The following is a 9,383-nucleotide window of genomic DNA, read 5'->3' as shown; positions in this document are numbered from 1 at the left end:
TAAAAATGTTATTTAGAAATTATTGTGTTTTAATAATCATTATTTTCAATACTGTTGCTACAAGAGGATTTCTTTCTATAAACTATATATGATTTAAATGTTTCAACAGCACACAATAGTTCTAATAAAGTGAAGAAACATCATAAATGCTTTATTCAAACTCTGGAGCTAGTGAGTTGCGATGATCTTATTTTTATTTTGTAATTTCTATATTACTTAGAAGACACTCAGAGAGGCACAGAGAAAGACGAAAACAGAGAGAGCTGCTCTATCTACCTGTTCACTCCCTAGATGCCTACAAAAACTATGGCTAGCCCAAGCTGAATTCAGCAGCATGGAGTACAACCTGTGGAACTCATCTGGGACTTAGGAACCTAATTACCTGAGAGGTTACCTGTTGCCTCTCAGGGTGAGCTTTGTCAGGAGTTTGTAGTCGGAGTTGGAGCCAGGACTCCAATTCAGGTAGGCTGATTTAGGATGTAGGGGTCCTGAGTGGCTATTTATTTCATTTATTTGGGAGGGAGAGAATCTGGAAACTTAATCATGGTTCCCTTGTGGAGGCAGGAACTCAATTGTTCAAGCCCTTGCCATGATCAGGAAGCTATGGGTGGGAGCAGAGCTGGGAAGAGAACCTAGGACGCCTTTGTGCCATGTTAACATCTTAGTATCTTAACCACGGGGCAAATTGTTGTTTATAACATTGATAACTCTTATCACTCCCATTCCAGTTTTATGGGGTTTCTTTTTAATATACACATGAAGTCTGTATTAATATGTTCTGCCATTGATGCCATGTATATCCAACTTCAAGTGATGAATCGTACAAAATTTCATTTTAAAAAGACATGGAGTGAAATAATGAGATAGGAGATACAAGAGCCACAGTCCGTTCTTGTTGTGTTTCTTACTTCATTCACAAGCAACAACAGATGCTCCTTGCATATGGTGATTGCAACAACAACAACAAAGTGTGTTCTCAACTGAGTGTTCCTAGATGCAGAATCGGGGCACAAAGTTCAAAGTCAGCAGGTACATTTTATCTGTGTTCTATAATCCTTCAACTCTCAAGGGTGGTGGTGTGAAAACTGCACATTTTACAACCAGTCTTAAGAGAGCCAAATAAGTACCCTAACATCCCGAGAGGATGATTCTTCATGTTCTTTAGACCTAACTTAAGGGACTTGGGGGATATTTCAAGCCCCATAGAAAAAAAAATGAAGGGAAGTTGCAAGCAGGCATCTTTAACAAGACGGTTTCACCAGATCACCACTGGCTATCCCAGGCAAGCCTTCCTAGGAGTTTGGAGGAGCCATCACACCTTGGGCAGCTGCTGTCACAGCTCACCTGGGCCCTGTGTTCAGAGGTGCTGCTGTTCACGCGGATGTGAGATTGAACAGCAAACCACCTTTATCACCATATTCTTCCTTTTTTCTCAGAGGAAAGATTCATAGGAAAGGGCTGCTTAACTGTGTCCTTGTAAAGGCTCATACATCTCTAAAGTCTGCAAGGAAAGTGATATCTTACGAGTTATTCTGGAAAGAAATGAAGGTGAGTATGGAAACTCAAGGCATGCACTCAGTTCAGCTTAATGCGTAATGTAAAACTCTGTATTTAATAAGTAACCAAATATTTGTGTGTTTGGGAGAGCATTTAACATTGCATAAAAAGCATGAAAAATAAAGTATATTTTCATCCAAAACTTGTGATGTAGTTCATAAGACTGACAAACTAGAAAGAAGTTCAAAACTGCATAGAAGATAAACTGTGGTAAATTCACTAGATGTATTTACATATCTTTTAAAAATCACTCTTATTTCTGTATAACAATACAGAACCCTATTATAGCGAACAATAAAGTCAAGCCATAAATTTTTATTTACTATTTGAATGAAGTTCTATTTTTAATGATTTATTTTATTTCAATTAGAAATGCCAGTGTACAGAGAGAGAGAGAGAGATGTTTCATTAGCTGGTTCACTCCCCAAATGGCTTCAGTGGCCGGAACTGAGCCAATCTGAAGCCAGGAGCCAGGAGTCAGGAATAAGGAGCCTTTCCTGAATCTCCCAAGCAGGTGCAGGGTCCCAAGTCTTTGGGCCATCCTCAACTGCTTTCCACAAAGGCCACAAGCAGGGAGCTGGATGGGAAGTGGGGTTGCTGGGATTAGAAGCGGCATCCATATGAAATCCCAGTTTATTCAAGACCACTAGACTTATCGTGTCATATCCTGAATCTTTTATTTTTAATTCTTATTTTTCATTACACATTTTCATAGCCTCAAGGATTATGTCAACAATTAATGCATTAACACTGATGAGGAATTAGAATGGAGCTTTAAGTTACAATGTCTGAAGGTATGCTGTTGTGCCGTCATTGGATTGAGTCAGCATGCCAGGGTGGGACCTCTGATGATGTCACGATGACATCATAAAGAACGAGCTCCTAGAAGGTGAGGAAGCTGAGCCTGTGTGATTCTGCTCCCTGGTTCCCCTGTGGGTGCTCCTCTGCCCATACTCTGCCATTGCCAGCCTCCACCAGGCACCAGAGCTTGAACTGTTCACACAGCTCATACACCTTGATTGGCTACAGGACCTTGGAGTGTGCATCCCGAAACCGTAAGCCAAAAGAAATGATTTTCCTCCCAAGAGACTCCTCTAGATTGTTTTAAAGTAGCAGAAATGAACACATTATGAGGAGGTTAATAATAAGTCAATTTGCCTGCTCAGTGTGGTGTGGCAGAGTGTCTGATCTGTCAGCAAAGTCCTTTTCCACAGATTACCCAACTTACAGTTCTGGACTTACCAGCCTCCGGAAACCACAGTGGGTTCCTTTTAAGGTACCCCCTCTCTCTCCCTGTCTCCCCCCGACTCCCCTCTCTTTCTCCCTCTTTCCCCTTCCATGGAGATAGATTTCATGATGATTCCCTGTTTTTTTCTCCCCAGAAACTTTGACTACAGAGTTTGGTCCAGAGAGTGTTTCCAGCATAACAGAATCTTAAGGGTGAATGCTCTGAAGTGCTTATTGGATTTCTGGAGCTGATGATTTAATGTGATTTGTGGAGGATTGGCTCTGTTTCCAATACTAAGGGTAGAGATGATCATCCATAGCATGGAATGTTAATGGACAGGCACTGTATGATTCCAGCCAGTACTCGAGTTCAGACTGTATCAGGTGAAGGATATTTCATTTCTCGGTGTGGGAAGCTATTGCAGTATACTTTCCACTGAGTGCTGATTGTCCTGTATCTGTAAGTTTGATGTGTGTCCTTCTATTTAGTTTTGTTTCGAGGAATTTTTAGCTTTCCGCAATCATCCATTATTTATTCATGAGCATGTCATTTAGTTTCCATACACATGTATAATTTCTAGTTTCTCGTTTTTAATTTCTAGACTCATTCCATTGTGATCATAAAAATACAAGCTATAATTTCAGTTTTTTAAAAAAAGTGCTTCGATCCTTGTTTTGTGGCCTAGATTTCCTTCTCAATTTGGTGGGGGTACCGGTTATGGATTCACCTCGCTCCTGAGGAACGCCTCTCTGTTGATCACGGCAAGAAGTCCAAGCTGGAGTTCTCCATCTACCCGGCCCCTCAGGTCTCCACAGCTGTGGTGGAGCCCTACAATGCCATCCTCACCACCCACACCACCCTGGAGCACTCTGTGTCTTCATGGTGGACAACAAGGCTATCTATGACATCTGTCGGAGAAACCTTGACATTGGGCGCCCCCGTTACACTAACCTGAACCGCCTCATGAGCCAGGTGGTATCGTCCATCACAGCCTCTCCCCGGTTTGACGGAGCCCTGAATGTTGACCTGACAGAATTTCAGACCCACCTGATCCCCTATCCCCGCATCCACTTCCCTCTGTCCACTTATGCCCCAGTTATCTCTGTTGAGAAAGCCTACCACGAACAGCTTTCTGTGGCAGAGCTCACCAGTGCTTGCTTTGAGCCAGCCAACCAGATGGTAAAATGTGACCCTCGCCACGGGAAATATATGGCTTGCTGCCTGTTGCACCGTGGGGATGTGGTTCCCAAAGACGTCAATGCTGCCATTGCTACCATCAAGACCAAGTGGAGCATCCAGTTTGTGGACTGGTGCCCCACTGGCTTTAAGATTGGCGTTAATTACCAGCCTCCCACTGTGGTGCCCGGTGGAGACCTGGCCAGGGTCCCATGAGCTGCGTGCGTGCTCAGCAACACCACAGCCATTGCCCAGGCCTGGGCTCATCTGAACCATAAGTTTGACCTCATGTATGCCAAGCGTGCATTTGTTCACTGGTACGTGGGTGAGGGCATGGAGGAGGGAGAATTTACTGAGGCTCGTGAGGACATGGCTGCCCTGGAGAAGGATTACAAGGAGGTGGCAGCCGACTATGGTGAGGGAGAGGATGAGGATGAGGAGTATTAGTCTGTCTGCAGCCACTGGCTGCTCTGTTCTGTCCTGTGTTGCTGTCCATTGTGTCCCTATGTGTCAATAAAGGTAAGAGTTTTATTTTCATATAAAAAAATTGAGAAGGATCTCATTTTTTAAATCATAGAGTTTGGATTGCTGAAAAATCAAACCCAGAATTTCATCCCTGAGGGATGTGATACCTTACTGACTAAATACTCACCTTGCAAGGGCCAAGATCCCAAATGGGCACTGGTTTGTGTCCTGGCTGCTCCAATTCCCATCCAGCTCAATGCTTGTGGACTGAGAAAGCAGTCGAGGACAGCCCAAAGCCTTGGGACTCTGCACCCAATTGGGAGACCCAAAAGAATCTCTTGGCTCCTAGCTTCGCATTGCCCAGCCACTGTGAACATTTGGGGAGTGAACTAGCAAATGGAAGACCTTTTTTTCTCTGTGTCTCCTTGTATGTGCTAAATCTGATCTGTCTTTCCAGTAAAAGGAAATAAATGTTTAAAGAAAAGATATTCTAGTGTTTTAGTAACCCTAACGAGGTCCCGTTTAGGACCTGAGACAACCTGCCTACCGAAGAATGGACTCAGAAACATGAAGAAAGCATAGAACAAGGTATTTATCAATAATACCCTGTCTTGTGAGTTGTAGCAGGTGGAATGCATCACCAGTCTCAGAAACTCAGGTCTTTTTTTATTCCTTCCATTCAGAGGCCCCTTCCTCCAGTTTCTCATTGACTGAGCAACTTGGGAAGCACAGTCGAATCCTGACATGGCACCTAAATCAGAATGCAGTAATAGGAATGAGTGTTACTAGGTGGATTAGGACTTTGGACAGGAGGTGGAGGTGGGGTTATACTGTGGTTCCAGACACTGAGACAGAGGAGTACAGCATAGGAAACATTGGTGATTACAGACTACAGAGCTATTAATGGTTACACAGGTAATAAGTGGTGCAATTTGCCAAGCCAGCCTGAGAGCTGACCTTCGTTGGGGTTTGAAAAACTGTATTCTATGTGCCAGTTAAAGCTTAGTACCATGACCACACTAAAGTTCAACAAAGTCTCATAAAAATACAGCATGATTAGTTCTTAAAACCGTAACTAATAAGACTTATTGTATCCTGAGTTACTTTGTTAGTCACCTAAACCCCATTACACCCCATTACACAGCATTCTCTCCTTCACTGGAGTTTAGCTTTGCATGAGAAATTCATGAACTCCTCAGGGGCAGCTGCCATGCCAGCCCATGTGGATCGTCATGAGTCCAGCACTTAACATTCTGTAACTAGATTGAAGACCCAGCAGGCCCCTAAGAATCATGTGCAAAATACTTCCCATAAGAAGACACATCAAAAGAGCTACTTGATTTTATCTGCAACACATGCCAATAGACTTCGAAAGAATGAGTGTAAGAATGCAACAGAACAGCGCTCTGAACTCTTGGAGGAGTTGCTACTGGACTTATAAGGCTGGGTCTGCTCACCACTTGTGCTGAAAGCCCCCATCACTGACATTGAGGCTGGTGAAGGGCTAATAGGTTGTTATGGCAACACATGGAGTAAGAGGTCAGGCAGTTCCCAAGGGAATAGAACAGACCAATGATGGGATTCAACAGTAGGTGACGAGTTTGTCTGCAGTTTTCTGATGAGTCCACCTGAATTTGACCTTGCTTGTAATGGTCAGTACCAGGAAGTGGAGTGTTTCCTTTGGAAGGAAAAATGGGTTTTCATCTGTTTGGGTCTGTGGCCATACTGAGTAGTGGTTTCTTTGACTGGCTTGCAATCCTGAGTTCTGCCTGTGAGTTCTTTTTTTTTTTAAGATTTATTTTTTATTGGACAGTCAAATATACAGAGAGGATGAGAGGCAGAGAGGAAGGTCTTTCATTTGCTGATTCACTCCCCAAGCAGTCACAATGGCTGGAGCTGAGCAAATCCAGAACCAGGAGCCAGGAGATTCTTCCAGATCTCTCATGTGGGTGCAGAGTCCCAAGGCTTTGGGCTGTCCTCCACTGCTTTCCCAGGCCACAAGCAGGAAGCTGGATAGGAAGTGGGGCTGCGGGGGCCAGACCTGGCGCCCATATGGGATCCTGTCACGTGCAAGGTGAGAACTTTAGCTGCTAGGCTACCACTCCAGGCCCATTGCCTGTGGGTTCTTAAAGGGATCACAAATAGGAGCTAGAACTGAGAAGTTAACTGCTGATGACAGACAACTGCTCTGCTGCCTTGCCTAAGAAGCTAACCTTTACAAAGAAATCACAAGCTGACAGTGACCACTAGCACTGGGGCTGAGTTACAGATGTGTGTATGATCATGGTAGAGGGAACGCAGATTAGATCAAACATTGGTTAACACGTGCCCATTAAGTAGAGGTTCTGGTTTCAGTGTACTGCAGGGAGTTAGAAAGGGCTCTAACAGTTCATGCAGGTGATAAATTAATCGTGGACCCATAGTGGCTCACAGAAGGTGAATACAAAACACCACACCTGCCCTGGAACATCAAGAGGAAGGGACTTAAAGGCCGTGGAGATTCATCCCTTAAGACCTATTCGTCCATAGTTTAAAGCTCAGAAGACACACCTCTTGTCAACATCGTGAAATAAAGCAAAACGAACCACCATTTGTAAGAGCATCTTCAGCAGTCCTGTAGATATCTTTGACTTGTCTTCTGTATAGAACAAAATCACCAGCCGTGAGAAATCCTCCACACATCTGGGGGAACTAAATAACAGGGTGGAAGATCGTCAGAGGTGCGGTAGCAGCACTCCACTAGCAAAACAAAGCAGGCTGTTACAATAATGAATGGCAGGCAGGAAACTCACTCTTACAACAATCTTGCTCACATTTCTTTTCTACGAGACATCACACGGTGCGTTATGTTGCTTGTATCTGTGCTCATCACACCTAATGAGCAAGAATGAACAACATTTGCACATCAGGGGAGTGAGAAATAAATTCAAGAAAAACTCTGGGTTTTCTACGTCAGTATCATTCTTAGGAATCCGTTGGTGTGAGATATGTTGTGAAATCCCATCAAAGCTGTGAGATCACATGTTGAAGGCAGCCTCTCTTTCAGTTGAAAAGAAGGTACAACGTCCAATGGTTCTCTTCCTATGTAGGATAGGATACGTTCTTCTTCTGGGTGTGTTAGTTCAGGCTGTTTGCTGATAACTCAAAAAACTCAGGATTATGATTAGATCCCAGAATAAGAGAAGGTTATCAAATACATCCAGGATGCTGTGCAATCTACTATTCAACTTAGGATGCAGAATATCCAACAGATCCAGTGGTGCATGGCATGCCAGTGGTGGGGGTGCTGCTGTTTAGAGCACACTGCTCCTAAAAGGGAATGTTGTAGCAATGTCCTACCCTCATCTCTGGATTATTACTCTCCTTGGTAGAACACTTCTATGCCTATAAGCAACTACTTAACTATGAACTACCAAGTTACTACATGCTCTGAGATCCCCATCATGAGGTGAGTATTGTTGAACTTTCTATTGGGGCTTGCCTTAAAGTTGGCTGTGCACAAGAGAATTACATTATCAAACTGAAGTGTTTTGTTCCAGATGGGGCTAAAATTGGGAGGTGGAGTGACAAAGATTGCAGAAAACAAACACATATACATGGAAATCTTCCACCCACTGGTTCTTCCCCTATTGGCTGCAAAGCTAAAGCGGGAGCCTGGGACTCTCATCAGGTATCCTAGAATTAGGGCAGGGTCCTAAGCACTTTGAGCCATAATATCTTGCTTCCCAAGTGCTGTAACAAGGGGCTGGATATGAAATAAGTGGCAAGGACTAGAAGCAGTGTTACGATGTTGCAGGTTGAGATTATAAAAAATAAAATAATAATAAAACACAACTTAACCCATTGTCCAATGGTGCCATTGTCCAAGAATGAGAAGTGAAACATAGAGCTCCCAGTAGCCATTTAGGTTCTTCTTTACCACGTCTTAACTACCAGTGAAGAAGTTCAAAGGAAAGTGGGCCTTTTTACCCCAACCCACTCTAAGAAAAAAAAGTGCTGTATTGTTTTATTTTCTTTGTTTTTATTTTAATTTCTAAAGCTGCCACAGAGTAAAATGGCTGTATGAGTATAATCCTGTCAGTTTTAAGGTAGACATTGGTACATATCATGATGTCCACCCAGGAGCTAACAACCTACCTCCAACTCCAGGAGCATGTCCTCTTCCGGAGGGCCAACACCTGAAATGCACAATATATAAATAAAATAAGAGAAGAAAAAATAAGATAAGTATGAAAGACACAAGTAGATCACATGGAAAATTGCCCAAAGGCCGTGGAGTCATTCCCCACACTTGCTCTGCTTCATGGAGAAATCTGTAAAGTGCCAGAGTAAATTAAAAATCAAGTCTTCTTTGTGAATGAGCCAGCATGGCATGTACTTCCACATGGAAGTGAGGAGCTGTACCACTGCAGTCCTCTTGTGCTACACTTTGAAAAGACCATGATGAAGGAAAATATTATTGGTGTACAGAACTGCAAGAAATTCACTGGCTGTTCATGTAGCTTGAAATAACATTCAATTGTATGGCAATTAACGGGCTAGGGGCAGTAGCTAGAATGCATGCTCAAGGATTTGAAAGGAACATGATATGGAAATTAATGCTCAGGTGCCCTGGGAAGACGTGACATGGACATACCTTACTGAATGGGAGAAAAAAGGAGATGTTTGTGTCTCGTGTGTGTCCAACAAAGGATGATCTCAGAAGAGGAAGACATTAATAATACAATGTCTAGAATGGTCCACTCTGTGGGTACCAGCCATTCTCTTTCCCGTTACACTCCCAACATTGACCATTGAGCCAAAGACAAAGTGGCTGTTTGCGCAAGGGAGGAGAATCTATGGGACGTGGTGACATGAATTGATTCTGTATCTTAGGTATTGTGAATTAAGCTGCAATAAATATACTTTAGTGAACAGTTTTTTTTCATGCACTGATTATGTTCTTTTAAGGTAAAGT

At 43.2% G+C, this 9,383-nt stretch overlaps 1 pseudogene; it reads left to right on the top strand.

The window, feature by feature from the left end:
• Positions 1 to 3,489: 3,489 nt before the first annotated feature.
• LOC101516885 (tubulin alpha-1C chain-like) lies at positions 3,490 to 4,408 on the top strand (annotated as a pseudogene).
• Positions 4,409 to 9,383: the final 4,975 nt, after the last annotated feature.

Source organism: Ochotona princeps, chromosome 29 (genome assembly GCF_030435755.1).
Source record: "Ochotona princeps isolate mOchPri1 chromosome 29, mOchPri1.hap1, whole genome shotgun sequence".
Taxonomy (NCBI): domain Eukaryota; kingdom Metazoa; phylum Chordata; class Mammalia; order Lagomorpha; family Ochotonidae; genus Ochotona; species Ochotona princeps.
Note: the sequence above shows the minus strand (reverse complement) of the source record. Positions and strands in the feature narration are given on the sequence as shown.